We start from the raw sequence: 16,070 nt of genomic DNA on the forward strand, positions 1-16,070 counted from the left end.
CAGGAAGCTTTCTGTAACCACCTTAGCTGAAACCATGGAGCTCTGCCCCTCCCCAACATCCAGCATGTTATTCTAAGTGATTATATTGGAACTTCATTATATTTGACTTAGCAGTTGCTTATACACTGACCAATATTGTTCTCTGATTCTTTCTTGTCAGTAAAACTCGTCTTCCCACACATTTTCAGGTCAAGGATTATCTCTGATTCTTTTTTCTTTTTATTCCCTAGAGCACAGTGCTACCTAAAATACTTAATAAACATTTGACAAATTGGATTCAATTAAATAAATCAGAAGTCACATGGCCTGGTTGTATCCCCCATTATTCACTCATACTTGGCATATGCGTGGGCACGAGGGTATATAGATGTGTTTTGAGGGGGCAAAGGAGGAGATATAGTTTTTCAACTGGTGCTACAAACCCAGAAACTATCAGATTTCCGTGCCAAGAAACTCTACCCTTAGGCCTCCTTCTCTGGAAATAAAGACATAATGACTGGTTATCAAAGGGAGTCAAAAGAAAGTGTTGGTACCCAGAAGAGGGAGGAATTAAAGCAAGTTGCCTCCTCTTCATCGTTCTTGAGCTCTTACCAGCTAAGCACTTTTTTTTGCTGTGATAGACACAATAATGGACCCAAAAGATGTCCACATCCTAATCCCCAGAAACTGTGAATATGTTATGTTACACAGTAGAGGGGAATTAAGGTTGCTTTTCAGACGACCTTACGATAAGGAGATTATCTTGGAGTATCCGAGTGAGCCCAGCATAATCACAGGGGTCCTTTAAAGTAGAGAAGGAGTAAAGAAGAGAAGTCAGAATCAGAGAGAGATTTGAAAATGCTATGCTGCTGGCTTTGAAGATGGAGGAAGGGGCCACAAGCCATGGAATGGGGCTGGCTGGTAGAAGCTGAAAAAGGCAAGGAAACAGATCGTCCCCTAAAGCCTCTGAAAGGAAGACGGTGCATGTGCCCTGCCTCCACCTTGATTTCAGCTCAGAGAAACCCATTTTGGACTTCTGATTTTTACAACTAAAAGATAATAATTTTGTGTTGTTTTAAGCCACTAAATGTGTAGTAATTTTGAAAGCAGCAATAGGAAATTAATATATTTGCTGGCCCATGAAATTCACCATGTCCCCATCTGAATTCAAGGAGGCTGGACACATGCAAGGCCACCTTGCTATCTGCATCAGAATCATCAGGGGCATTTGACTATAAAGACTATTCCAGGCCCACTTCAGACCTACTGCATCAGAATCACTGGAAGGTAGAACCCTGGAATGCCCCTCATGAGTCTTATGCACACCAAAGTCAGAAAACACCAGTGGTGGGAATGCCTGAGAGACAGAAGACCTCCCCTAACTAGCCATGCACCAGTCTCCTCATCTCCTGAGATCCCTGATTTTTCTTCACAGCCTGAATATGCTCATCCACACTGTCTTTCCTGCATCTTCTTTTTTTTAATAATAATATTTTTTATTATATTGTTAGTCACCATACAGTACTTCCCTAGTTTTTGATGTAAAGTTCCATGATTCATTACTTGTGTATAACACCCAGTGCACCATGCAATATGTGCCCTCCTTACTACCCATCACCGGCCTATCCCATTCCCCCACCCCCCTCCCCTCTGAAGCCCTCAGTTTGCATCTTCTTAATACTCTTCTTGTGCAAAGTTGCAATCGAAACCTTTCTTTTGCACAAAGATGTTTTGGTGTTTCTTTGTTCTTGTGGCCTCTTCCTAGCTATATTGTAAACTCTGATTCCAGACCTAGCAAAATAGACCACAAGCAAATGAAAAGATGGTCAACATCAGTAATCACTAGGGAGATGTAAATCAAAGCCCACAATGCCATACGTAACCTCACATCCCTTAGGATAACTACTATTTGGAAAGAAAGTGGGGTGGGGAGAGGAAGAGGAAGGAAAGGAAAGGAAAGGAAAGGAAAGGAAAGGAAAGGAAAGGAAAGGAAAGGAAAGGAAAGGAAAGGAAAGGAAAGGAAGGGAGAGAAAGAGAGAAAGAAAGAGAGAGAGAGAAAGAAAATGGGGCACCTGGGTGGCACAGTCTTTAAGCGTCTGCCTTCGGCTCAGGGCGTGATCCCAGCGTTCTGGGATAGAGCCCCACATCAAGCTCCTCTGCTGGGAGCCTGCTTCTCCCTCTCCCACTCCCCCTGCTTGTGCTCCCTCTGTCGCTGGCTGTCTTTCTCTCTGTCAAATAAATAAATAAAATCTTTCAAAAAAAAAAAAAAAGAAAGAAAGAAAAGAAAGGGAGGGAGGGAGAGAAGGAGGGAGAGAGGAAGGTAAGTATGAGTGGTCAAATTCATAGAGACAGAAAGTAAAATGGCGGTCGCCAGGGGCTGCAGGAAGAAGGGACTAGGGAGTCAGTGCTGGCTGGGGACACAGTTTCAGTTTCACAGGAGGAAAAGAGTTCTGTGGATGGATGGTGGAAATGGTGGCACAAGAGCGTGAATGCACTTAATGCCACTTGACTGTTCACTTAAAATTGTTAAAATGGCAAATGTTATGTTTATATAGATCTTACCACAATTTAAAAAAATTTTAATATAGTCCCCCAAGAAAGAGCTAAATAAATATTAGTTGCCTGGAGGTAGAAGGAAAAGAAATATTAGGGGTGAGTTTTTCCTTCCCCCAAAATAACACAAAATGTGGCAGAGACCAAATCATACACCATCATCATTATCACCTACAGACGGGGACAAAGGTCCCTCCATGCTCCCTGTCGCTCCCTTCAGTTTTGTGTTTCTGAGTTATCTTCATTCACAGGAAACAAATGCTTACTCCAAACGTGTGTGTGTGTGTGTGTGTGTGTGTGTGTGTGTGTGTGTGTGTGTTGGGGAAAGGGGAGGGGGGTGGGCACAGAGACACAGCTTGAACCACACCAGGCCTGTGTTCTTCAAAAGCACTACACTGGATGGAAATGACACTGGATGGAAGTACCACCCCCTACCTCCTATCCCCCACCCCAGCTCTCATCCCCACCCCCACTCCCCACCCCACCCCCACCTCCTCAATCCCAGACACTGCATTTATCAGTGAGCATACAGGTGTAGTCACATCCCTGTTTTCTAATTAACTTCTTAGCCCCTCCAAGTTAAGAGGTAAATTTATTTAGACTCAAAGTAGACAATGATATGCCTGCTTAATTAGACATTTTATCTATTATCTTCATTACGTTTATCTTTGTTGGACAGAGCTATTAATTTAATCGCTCCCAATCACAACCAAGCGGACTTCAATCACTGTAGATACTTCAGCCCACAGGAGAAGAGGGAAAATCTATAAATCTACAATGACCAATCCTGAGTGAGGTCGGTTAGCAAGGAAAAGATAGGATTAGACTAAATTAGGCAATAGATTAATGAAGGGCAGTTGAGCCGATGCTGGCCGCATGGTGGCACTGAGACCTAACTGGGCTCTGTGAGTATTTGCTCTGCAGCTCTGTCTCTTGGCCTTGGAAGTCCACGCCATGCTACTTTATCTCCACGTGGTTTCTGCGCACTGGAGACAATGCAGCAGAGCCTTCTTACACATTGGTCTCCACAGCTGGAAGGGCCCCAAGAGAACATCTTGGAGATGGGAAAGTGAGGCCCAGAGGCAGTGAGCAACTTGCCACAAGGCTAGGCACACACAGTGACAGACGTGGAGCCAAAATTCAGGCCCCAACCTTCATCCCAAAGCTATTTCTACTCTACCGCCAATACATCACACATTTCATCTATCATCTTCAGAAGCATCCAGTATTATACGATCTGACACAAATCAGTTAGGAACAGGTGTGTGGTTCAATCATTCATCAACCATCTTCCATGAGTTTATTCACACTCCTCAGTCCCCCAGTGGGGACTCACAGACCATCTCTGCAGAAAGGCAGACACAGCTCTTTGGTTCCAGGGTCACCTTGGGAGCCAGACCTTAAAGATGCAAGAACTTCCTTCTAAGAAAATAGAAATGGCAAGAATTTATTTTCCCCTCTGAGATCAGGGGAAAGGAGGTGGCACAAAGTTTGCCCTGCTTGGTGGTTGGATACTAATGTGTGAGATAGGAAGCACCCACCAGAACCCTCACGCCCCATCATCACAGAGCTGAAGAATCAGAGTAGGGGCTACACACTTCGCCATAACTCATGAGGCATCTCTGTGGGCAGCAGGGCAAGAACCTGATGGGAAGCCAGGACTGTCAGTCAGTTGAACACATCCCTGCACTTTCAACCCATCAGCACCAAGTAATTGCTTTTCTAGGCTTCATTTCAAAAGAGTCCATTTCTTAAGATAGTGAATAGTTTGAGAAATCTACTATCCCAAGAATAGAAAAGAGGAACCTGCATGCACATGTGTGTATGTGTTTGTGTGTGTGCGTGTGTGTGTGTGTGTGTGCGTGCGTGTGTGTGTATATTTAAGAGAGAGCAAGCAAGAGGGAACAAGGTGGCGGTTAAGATTCTAAAAAGCACATGCTTAGAGCTAACTCACTGGCCTGAACCGAACGCTGGTAATCAAAGGGAATGCCATTAATGGGTGCTAAGCTCACAGAGTTAATCAGAAATGTAGAACTTAAGGTCTGTATAATAGCCTTCACTCACCACACATTTCATGCTGCATTTTCAATTACCCTTTAGGCAATTAACTGTGTGGCTTAAATGAAATGTGTGGAATTCAGGAGAGATTAAACCTAATACAGTCTGCTAGCAAAGCTTCAGCATTCAGAAGTTTAATGAGGTGATAATGGGGAAGAAACTGCCCTAACCCTTGCTAAACCAGGCTGCACCAAATCTATCATGCGTTGTCAAAAGCATGCAGCAATCACAGAGCCACCCCATAGAGCGGATGAAAGTTTGGGACACTTAATCTGGAAGCAGCTTTTTCTTGTCCCTTCCTCAACCCGCCTCCAGATCTTCCAGACCCTCCCAGGAATGACAGGAAAACGTAACTCTCCACAAACCTTAATATTTGGTTTTCTGGCTGTTTGGGTTAAGCTACTCACGAGATTGATTTTTCCTCTCCCAAATTATTCAACTTTTTCTTGACTTTTCTAAATTAGCAAACATGTGTTCTTCATGAGGCAATTAATTTTTTTAAGTGGACTATTGTGAATTATCTTTAAGGACAATAGGCTTCATGAAATAGTATAGAGTGCAGATGTCAGAGATGTGGATTCTCTTTCAGCTTGGCCCATCAAACAAGCTGCGTGATCTTGCAAAAGTCACTTAACTGTATTTCCATCCTGCATTCGTTCATGCAACCGGTATTTACTATACACCTGCCATGGTAAAGAAGGCTGTGCTGGGTATCACCTGCAGGGAGGCATGAAGATGTATAGAACAGGGCCTTGGTCCCCACAGAGATCAAAGTCTCCCCGTGGATCGCAGTATCTGCTAAGTGCCCAAAGTTGAGTGTAAATAAAGTTCAACAGGATTTCCAAGAGAAATCCCTTTGGCAGGAGCAGATCCCAAAAGGCTCCATGGAGCCAGCCACATTCAGGCTGGACTTTGAAAGACAAATGAGATTCAACAGACAGAAAAGAGCGTGAAAAAGCAATGGCAAAACCTGGAGTGGGACTGTATAATACAAACGTGTTCAGAAAGGAGAGGTCCATTTCAGCCAAGCCAGGAGAACAAAAGTAGAGCAAAACCAACACATGAAAGTTTTTCAAGGCCAGGCTGAGGAGTTGAGAACTCATCCTCCATCTGGCCTCATGTTTTGAGTGGAATAAAACGCGAAGCAGAGAATAGAGCTGGAGACTAGTTTGCAGGCCGATGGACTAGGCCAGATGCAAGCTAATAAGACACACGCTAGCATGAGGGTTGTGGAAGCAGAAACAAATGGATTGAAGCAAGAAATATAACAAAAGAAATTTCCTCTCAATTCTGGAGCTCACCTTGAGGATAAGGAGGATATTAAAGGTGCCTGAGGTTTCCAGGAAGGTAGTGAGAATAATAATGGTAAGAATATTAAGAGTTAAAGTTGGTTGGACAGGAACGTTTTTCATTTTAGAGTATTTGAGATTCAGGTGTTGACTAAATCTCCGGGGGGGGGGGGGTGCCAGCAAGAATCTAAATGAAGGACCATAGTTTGAGAGAAATCAGAGCCCCTGGTTCATTTGGAAGTTGAAGGTTTAAACAAGATCAGTAAATTCCCAATACTGGATGCACATCCCATATTAGAATCTCCTGGAACTTTCTGAAAGAACAGACATCCAGGTCATATCCCAGACCAATTAAGGCAGAATCCCTGAGAGGTGGGGTCTTGGTGGGAAACCACCAGAGGGATGGTGCCCACATGGCAACTTCCAGCCTTTTGATAGTTCCAATTTCTCATCTTTTTCTGAACAAGACTGTGCGGGGAAGGAAGCTCAATAACTTTTACTCAAATCAATAAAGATTTACCTCAAGAATCCTCAACAGAGAGAAACACTAAGCATTCCCAAGTGAAGGCTGGTTTCTATGCTCTGTAGTCCCCACTGGCAGCATCTTTGTGTCCCCACACCCACTACCACGACTGCCACCAAGAGACAGCTACAGAAGAGTTAAGAAAGAAAGGAACCTAAGGAAGTCAGTGTGCTAAGAGGAAGGACAGGGAAGGGTCCAGAGTTCGTGAAGGTTGACCAGAAGTCTGGAATCCTGAGTTACTGCAAATTGGGGCCGTATGGGACTTGCACTGACTAGACACAATCATTTCTACTCCATGGCCTTGTGAATGATCCTACACACATTCTTTATTCCTTATGGCTTAGTAATTTCTTTCCATCCTTTTCCTCATTTGAGCCTACAACCATCCTATGAGCTAGACAAACTGGCATTATTAACACTTTTTATAAATGCAGAAACAGAGGCCTGGAGATGGGATTCGCCCTTGGCCCAAGTATCCCAGCTAGCAAAGCCAGGTTGGAAAGGACACTGTCTTCAGGCCAGAATTCTTCCTACCATATTCCGCTGCCTCTACAGCATGAGGAATCTAGGGAATCTAATAGCAATGGGGATGAAGAATCAGAGGCAAAGACTTCTTAATGAAACATCTGCTTGGTCAGTTTATAAACCTTGTCCTCCACCAAACTTCAAACTAGAACTCAATGTACAAAGCAAGACTGGCTGATTTTAATCTTTTTCCCTGCATCTCTTCTCTTCTTTCCTCTATCCAGGGGCAGAGGTGCCTCGGAGGAGTGAACTTAATACAGAGCAGGAAGACGGAGAAGCAAGCAATATGTGTCCTCCAGAAGCTGGGTAATCACGACTCTTCACCAGGATTTATGGAGCAAAGGCGAATGCAGGCTGACTGGAGGTAGTGCTGATATGTCCAACCACACGATTCCTTCTGGCATGTGACAGGTACTTAAATATTTCCTGAACAAGAATTGCGGATGCTACTCTGGAGACCTCACACTACCTTTGCTTTGACCAAAACAAAACAAAATACAATACATTGTATTCCATTTATACCCACTAACATGCAGAATATCAGCTGATATATTCTCTCACAACCAGAAAGAATCATATGGTTAAAACCACTCTCTCAGGAATCAGTGGGTTTCAAGGAACAGAAATTCACTCAAGCTAAAAAGACTGTGTTGTAGGATACACAGACACTGGAAATAGATCTCAGTCCCCTCTTAGAACCTATATGCTCTCTCTGAGCTCTTTCTCTTCTCCATTTCTCTTGAGGGATTCCTCTGCATTACATCCAAAGCCTAACTCTACTAGACCTTTCAGGACTACTTTGCTCTCTGTCTCCTATGCCTAATTCTCAAAAGAGAGAATTGAGTGCTGGACAAGTAGTGGATTGGCTGGGCTTTGGTCAAGTATTTACCACGAGTCCAATTAGGGGGAAGGGGGTATATGGTGGAAACATGGCTCCCAGGGCCCCCACTCGTCCTGCAACTGAAGCTATTGGTGAGGGAGGATGTATTTCCAGAAAAGGAGGCTGTGGATAGAAGAAGCATCCCAAATATATCTATTATGGTCATTATCCTATATAATTGTGCTAAGAAGTTGTTTTAGCTACATTACCTAAAATAAGACCACATTTATGGGACACTGTACCTTCATCAATTTTCACACTGCCTCTCTGAGCATAAGTCTTATGTTGTATTTCCCAATACAGATTAGGAGATGGGCCACTTTTTAAAGCTATTACGTGTTTCAAGTACATTGGACTTTGAGTGTTGATTGCAGTAGAAGGCTTTAACTTTTCAAAATTTTTCTTTGAAATGAAGTCTGTTTTTACTCATAATATTAATTAATGTAAATGACATATAATTTAGAGATTTGTTTTTCTGTCCAAAAACAGCTGTTTTTCTTAGCAACACAGTAGTAAGTAGTGCGATGTCTGGAGAGAACCCCTAAACCCTGTCTAGCAAATATTCCAGTACCTTCCAAGTGCCAGGCACCATGCTAATCTAGGAATGACATCACTTTGTTCTCCCAATCACCCCTCCTAGGAAGGTGTCATGTCTCCCCTAAGCAAACAAGGAGACTTTCAAGCAGTTTATACTTTAAAAAGAGCAGTTTAGTGTGGGCCCACAATCCCTGGGACTGTGTTACTTTGGGCAAGTAATTAACATCTCTGTGCGTCAGTTTCCTGATCTGTAACATAGCAGCGACATTAGTCCCTATCTTATATGGTTGCTATAAGAACTGAACAAGCCAGCAAATGAAAAGCACTTAGAAGAGAGCCTGGCGTGTAGAAAATGTTCAAAAGTACTACCAGTTATTGTCATTATTACAATATAGTTTCGAATGATACACATGAAGTAATAACAAGTATCTTTAGACACCACATATTTAAGTGCTAAGGTGAGTGCCACATTCGAAGGAGCAGGAAATGGGTGGAAGGTGGGCAGCCTAGAAAGTTGAGACTTGAACTAAGCCAGGTCTTAAACGATGGAGGAGATGTGGGTAGGTGGGGAGGGCGGGCAGCTTGCCCAGAAGTTATTGAGGTACAGCCCCTGGACAGAGGCGAGGCGGGGCTGACCAGAGCCAGCTGCCCCCTGACGATTTCTATGTGATCCCAGGGAGGAGAGTGACACAGTAAATGAATGGGTAGGATGGGGCCAGATGGAGAGTTCAAAACAAGATGTGAAGCTCCCTAGGAGCCACTGGAAGCTTACCAACAGAGGAGAGGCTGAATGAAGATGTTCGGGAGAGAAACAGAGTACAGGATTGATCAGAACAAAAGGAAAGGGCCCACATACCTCTGGTATGGCTCCATGGGCCATATGGACAAGACCACGCAAACCCAACGGCAGTGACTCACTTCCTGACATGGACAAGCCGGCTCTCCTCTCCAGGCCTCAGTTTTCTCATCTGTAAAATATGGAGATGGGGACACAGCCTGGGTTAGCAGCAAGCTCTGGGACAGTAGCAGAAGTGGCGCGTGGCCGTCTTCCTCTTCCTTTACCACCTTTTCCCCCGCCTCAGGGTACACGTTGGCACAAGTCGAAAGCATAGCTCAAGTTTGCAAAAATCATCTGAAGTCCTCAGTCCAAAGACTCTAGAGATAAAATGACCTTCCTCTCCTCCATATCTGCTATCATTTCTGCAAATTCCAGAATTCCACGTAGCAACCTGAATAATGTGTGTGCCCTCAAGTTTCTGGGCCTCAGCTTTGTCCACGATAAGGTAAGATGATAATACCTGAGCTGCTACTCACAAGAGGGCTGTGAGGATCCCATGAAGCTAAAGCACCATGAAAACAAGGAAGAACCACAGGCCCTGGCGACAACACGTGGGCCCCAGTGTTGGGCCAGGGGCAATGAAGCTGCAGTCAGGCGTCCCGGGGTTCAGGCTTCTCCACCCAGGACAAGCCATGTGGCCTCGAACAAAACACTATTACACCTCGGTGTTCTCGCCCGTGAAATGGAGAAAAGACCCAAATTATAAGCTGGTTGACAGTCCGGGGGGGGGGGGGGGCAGGGACCACACTTAAGCTCCTTGCAAATGAATGTAAAACCTCCATAGTATTAATTTTTTAAAACTTCAAGTTGGAAAAAAATATCTGAATTAAGATTCAGAAAGAATCTTGGAATGCAATTGGAACTTATTAATGCTTCAAAAATTCGAATAGGAAAAATGTACGTGATTTAGGAGTCAGCATTGCAGAATGCAGGGGAGATGGAATCACGATCTCCCGCGCTCAGGGTCTGTCAGGAGCTTTTCTGCCAGTTCATGAGCTGTGTCATAAGGAAGCCCCTCAGACAGTTCAGGAGGGGAGAGAAGTCTGCTGAGCAGAGTGATCATGGGAGCTGTATGCAGCCTGGCAGCTGGAAGGACACAGGGCCTGAAGGCAGCTCCGTAAGCCTCCGGGTGGAGAAGACGAATACGCAGTGCTCAGGAGGGCAGCTGTGCCATCGGAGGGCCGGACTTTGTGTGCAGGCCACGTGGCTTGATGGAGAGGCTTTAATGAGCTAATCCCCGCAAAAGCACTTAGCACAGTGCCTGGATCAGAGAAATCCCTTAATACACATTTGCTATTGATATTGATTTGGTTCAATAAACATATTGAGCACTGCTGGATAAAAAGATGAATAAATCCAGTCCCGGCCCTTGAGAAAACATGCACATAAAAAGTGTTGAGGAATCCACCAGTGCACACACTTACAACCTTCTTGAGGTTGGGCCAGCGCTTACAAGGAGAGTTGCCAGGCCTTCATCAATGGCACGTTTGTCTCCATATGATCCTTCTACCTCAGCAATGCCACAAATACTATACACAACTTCTGGTATGTGCTGTTTTAGATATCTACTAAGTTTTAAATACAAATAGTAAATCCAAATACTTAATAAAAAATGCTCTTCTGGGAGGATTTTTCAGCATGGACTAGAGTGGCTAAAGTATCTTAAAATAAGAATGTAATGAAGGTTGCACAAAGGAGGACATCTCTGACCGGTTAATCTCCCTGAAGCAAGAGGAAGAATTTTTGTTTTCCATTGCTCCCTGGATTTTCAAACTGCAGTCAGAATTGTGAGTCATGAGTCTCCAAAACTTTTCCTTAGTTTGTTTCTCAGAGTCCATAGTCTCTCATGTTTCATTCCCCCTTCTGATTACCCCCCTTTCTTTATCCCTTTCTTCCCCTACCGATCTTCCTAGTTCTTATGTTCCATAGATGAGAGAAATCATATGATAATTGTCTTTCTCTACAAACTGAGGGCTTCAGAGGGAGGGGGGTGGGGGAGTGGGATAGACTGGTGATGGGTAGTAAGGAGGGCACGTATTGCATGGTGCACTGGGTGTTATACGCAACTAATGAATCTTCGAACTTTACATCAGAAACCAGGGATGTACTGTATGGTGACTAGCCTAATAAAATTAAAAAAACATTAAAATTAAAAAAAAACTTTTCCTTGCCAATTTGATGTTCACTAATACCAGTGAAAATGTGTACATGCTGGGGAAGGGGCCTTTTCCTGGAAAACTTCTTTGGTGATCTCCTTTTACAGAGGCTAAATGGTAACACTAACCTCTGGCTGATTCCAGCACTTTTAAATACTTCTTAAGTATGAACTCACTCAGCAACTTGCTAGTTCACACAGATGGGTACTTAACACCTCCGTGTCCCCATGCGCCAGCCTGTGAGATGGGGATAATTAATAGACATGATCTCATAGGATAACCTAAGCATTAATGAGTTATTACATATAAAGTGTTTAGAACAGCACCTTGATAATGAACGCTTCGTGTTAGCTGTGATCCTTGCTGCTATCATTTTCATGGCCAAACTTCAGTTTCCTTTTGTATTTGTACATGCCGGACACTTCAAATAGGCTGATGACTTCTGTCTCCTAAGTAAACAGATCACCCTCACTTTGCTTCTGCAGAAAATGTCTTTCTTTGATGTCTTACCAATCTACTCATAAGCGTCCTAAGGAGAAAATATATCTTTTTGCCGAAGTACTTAGTAAAAAGGCACATGAAATTTTCTCCCTCATGAAGCAGGTCATTGAGTTTTTATCACCCAAGTTTGCACTGAAAATCAGAGGGAGTCTTATTGTGACAAGAAATGCCAGAAAATCAGAAGGTCACGCACACGAGGGCAGAGCAGCTAAAGGAGATCAGTGACTGAGAGGCCCCAGCGGGTCCTGCGGGATAGGGGCCTCCACGGGGTATCACTTTAGAACCTTCCATCTCAGGCCCTCGATACCCAAAATGCAGTCTGTGGGTCAGCAGCCTCAGCCTCATCTGGGAGCTGGTTAGAAATGCAGAACCCCAGGCCCCCCTGAAACCTACTGAATCAGATTCAGCATTTTAATAAGATCCCCCAAGGGATCATACACACAGTAAAGTTTGAGAAGCACCTATTTTCGGCAACTTCTTAAAAACACCAATGCTCAGACTTCATTCTCCACATCAATAAAATCAGATTCTCTGAGAGTAAAGCCTGGGTTTTGGTATTTTTTTAAAAGCCCCCAGATGACTCTTTTGTGCAGCTAGGGTTGAAAAGCCTACAGAAGAGGAAAGGTGAACTGGGTATGGCAATACGACCAGGCACCAACCTGGTGAAGAAGGAAAGAATATTTCGAGCAGAAGAGTAGGAGCACATATGGAGAGGGTGAGAGAAGCAAGATGCCAAGGAGTTTGTCACGGCTAAAACATAAGACAGATCCTGGGAGATGATGGTAGACAGAAGAGATCATGAAAGGTAAGGTACCACACTTTGTAAGGACTTAGAACTTAGCCTGCCTAGGGAGGCTTTGGAGGGTTTTAACGACGACTTAATTCTATGCATCAGAAAGATCACTCTGTCTACTGTAGAGAAAGGATTTAACAGGGAAAAGGCCCAAGAAAGGAAGACCAGTTACAAAGATAATGAATCATTCTCAATAAAGACAAAAGGCCAAGATAAGACTAATCATATTGAAGTTAGAGACACGGGAACAGGTTCTAGAAGCAGCAGAGGACAAATCGGCAGGACTTGATGTGGGCAGGAAAGGACTTCAACAGGAAAACCGAAGAGCTGGGACAACCAATTATAGGGAGAGTCTAGCATCCTGAAGAAGTGGCCATGCAGACCTATAAGGGGGAAGAAGGGATTTGAGAATCAGTGTAACAGGACCTGAAGCTTGCCAGGGAAGTCGGGGTGGGGAGAGGACACCACTAGGAAAGTGCCTGACGTACCTAACAAGACGCAGGTGTTCCATCTTGGCTTGCACACTGTTCCCAGGGGATCAACAGCTGCCATGGGGCCAGGGCCTGTCCCTTCCTGCTTGTGTCCCAGAGCCTAGCCTGGCACCTAGCACACAGCAAGCACTCAGCCAATGTTTATAGGCTGCACAGAAGGGGGAAGGGACACCCCCAGAAAGGAATAGAGAGAGCCAGCCTCTCCAAACCAAACAGTAGAGTTGGCCCATCTAATTTCCAAACTGTGCTCTGAGAAGCGTCTTTCTGAAGCACTGATTCTCGAGGAGGGACGCAGGCCAGTGCTTCTCTAAGTCCTGCGTGCATACGAGTCACGTGTGGGGGGGATGCCAGTAAAACGAAGATTCTGACTCGGTAGGGCTGGGCTGGCGGTGAGAGCCTGCATTCCTGCTAATGATGCTTTGGACACACTTTAAGCTGTGAGGAACTACTTCAGCAGAGCGGGGCTTGTGGGTCCAGCAGTAGCACCAGCGTCACCTTGAATCTTGCCCCACAATGGTTATCTCAGATTTTCTGGCTCATTTTCCTTAAGACATTAAAGCTCAGACCTGTGAGCAGAAAAGCAGCTGAAGAGCTAGGGTCCCACGGCTGGGCTGTGAAAAATCAGACCCCTGTGCCTACAGGAGAGAACTCAAGGGATCCACTGGGCTGCAGTGGGGGCAGAAGGAATTAACTGGCAGCAGAGGTGGGGTCTGCCTGAGGCCAGACACCAGGTTCAAGGGGGAGGGTGTGGGCAGGCCCATTCATATTGGGCCCACCCCTCCCCCCAGCCTTCAACAATGGATTTTCTTGTGTGTCTGCTCTCTGAATTAACCCCTGTGTGCTGAAAATAGGAGGAGTACAGCCTTTATTCCTGCCATTTCTGGGATCTCTAATCCTGTAACTTGTTTAAAGTGCTTTCATGAACTGACTTCAGGCTGGCTTCAGAGACGGGGTCTGATAAGAGAGGTTCCCCACTGCCCTCAGATGGGAAATGGACATTCTGGCAAGCGCAAAGCATTTTGAACCTAATCTCCCCCCCCCACCCCCCCACCCCCAGATCTCCAGGAGAATTTGTACTTGGGGTTTGTGCTGGTGGGTTCCCAGCCACGCTCCTCTCTATCGGGGATCAGCCTTTGTGGCTTACCGGTCAGTTCTCTTGCTTGCACTTATGGAAAAGCAAATCATTTACATTTCAAACCCTTCTGTTGAGCTTTCAAGGTCTTCTGTAACTTGAGTCACCTCACCACCTGCTCCAACCCAGGCTCACGCTCATGGCTATCACTAGGTATTTTATTTTGTTTCTTCTTGCTTGGAATTCCCTCCCTCTGCCCATTCACTCTTCAAGGTGCAGCTTCAGGCCTGCCCCGTCCAGGAAACTCTCCTGACCCTCCTTTCTAGAGTAACCATCCCCAACAACCTCCTCACTGAGCCAGCAATAGAGAACTTCACAGTGCACTGTCCTTGGAGGATTTCCTATCTGTCTGTAAGTGTTTTTACTCCAACAAGACTATGGATTCCTTGAAGTCGGGGACTGAGTCTTATTTCTTTTCTGTACAGAGCCTAGTACAAAGGCCAGTAAGTTCTCTCTCATTTATTCCATCATTCCTCATTGGAAGGTTTTTAGGTGGCAGATTTGGGGCGGTGGATTCGTAAGTGGCATATAGGATTTGTAGTTGGTAAGGACCAAGAGACCAATAGGCAAAAATTTAAGAATTGGGCTCTAAATGCAAACTGATGTGTGAATTTTATGTCTTCTAACCATCTCTCTCTCCTTCTTCCTTACTCTAAAATGATAGAATTAGGGACGCCTAGGAGGCTCAGTCTGTTAAACGGCTGCCTTAGGTTCAGGTCACTCTCCCAGGGTCCTGGGATAGAGCCCCACATTGGGCTCCTTGCTCAGTGGGGAGTCTGCTTCTCCCTCTGCCTCTGCCCCTCCCCCTGCTCATGCTCTCTCTCTCTCTCTCAAATAAATGAATAAAATATTTTTAAAAATAAAAATAAATAAAATGATAGAATTAGGAGCAGCAGCAAGCCTGAACTGATCAGTCACCCCTGGTTACCTTTCTCACCTCTCTCATCTATCATTTTCCCCCTTGTCCTCTGTACTCCACACAACTGACCTCTCTGGTATTCCCTGAACATGCCAAGTGTGCTTCCACTACCTCAGGGCCTTTGAACGTGCTCCTCCATCAGCCTGGAAGTCCCTTCCCCAAATAGGCACCGGGCTTATTCACTTGCCTCCTTCAGGACTTTTCTCAGAGGGGAACTTCCTGGTGAGGCCTTCCTGACCACTGTTTAAAATTACACCCCACCGACTTGTTCCTCCTCCAACACTACCTATCTCCTTTCCCGGCTTGCTTTTTTTTTTTTTTTCCCTAATGCACATCACCATCTCACATACTGTAAATTGTATTTCTTTATTTTGTTTGTTATCAGTCTCTCCCTGTAGAATGGAAGCTCCATAAGAGGAGGAATTTCTGTAGATTGAATTTATTGCTGCATTTCCACTGCCTAGACAGTGCCTATTACGTTGTAGGCACTCAAAAGTATTTATCAAGTGAATAAAAAGCAGAACTTTCCAAACTATATATGTGAATCATTAGGTGGTACAGGAAATGGCTTTAGATGGTCCATGGATCAATTTGCTTATAGTCACATATTAAACAATATGTGCTTTAAAAATTGAACATCAAAAAGGATTGCCCAGATATCCTGCTTAGTATGAAGTTAAGTTTTTGAAAAGTAATAGATTTTGAATGATAATGGTAAATCGCAAATTGTTTAAACAATTAAAATATGAACTCACTAGTAAAGAAAAGTATTAGGTAAATAGAAATTAGGCTCTACCCAGATGTTATAAAATCATGATGGGGTCTGAAAAAGACAGAAGTTTGACCCCTACTGGATTGATGATAGGTCATCTGATTGTGTTGCTACTGTGAATTTT

The 16,070-nt window shown here is 44.5% G+C and overlaps 1 protein-coding gene across 1 annotated transcript in view; it reads right to left on the reverse strand.

Moving 5' to 3' along the window:
- LOC123787399 (uncharacterized) overlaps nucleotides 1–16,070 on the reverse strand; it is a 258,659-nt gene that overhangs the window by 165,493 nt on the left and 77,096 nt on the right. The window contains exon 5 of the mRNA XM_087869794.1: nucleotides 9,201–9,312. The gene's annotated coding sequence lies outside the window, so the exon portion shown is untranslated. The remainder of the gene's footprint in view (nucleotides 1–9,200; nucleotides 9,313–16,070) is intronic.

The sequence above is a fragment of the Ursus americanus genome, chromosome 19 (assembly GCF_024610735.1).
Source record: "Ursus americanus isolate L20-20 chromosome 19, mUrsAme1.1.p, whole genome shotgun sequence".
Taxonomy (NCBI): domain Eukaryota; kingdom Metazoa; phylum Chordata; class Mammalia; order Carnivora; family Ursidae; genus Ursus; species Ursus americanus.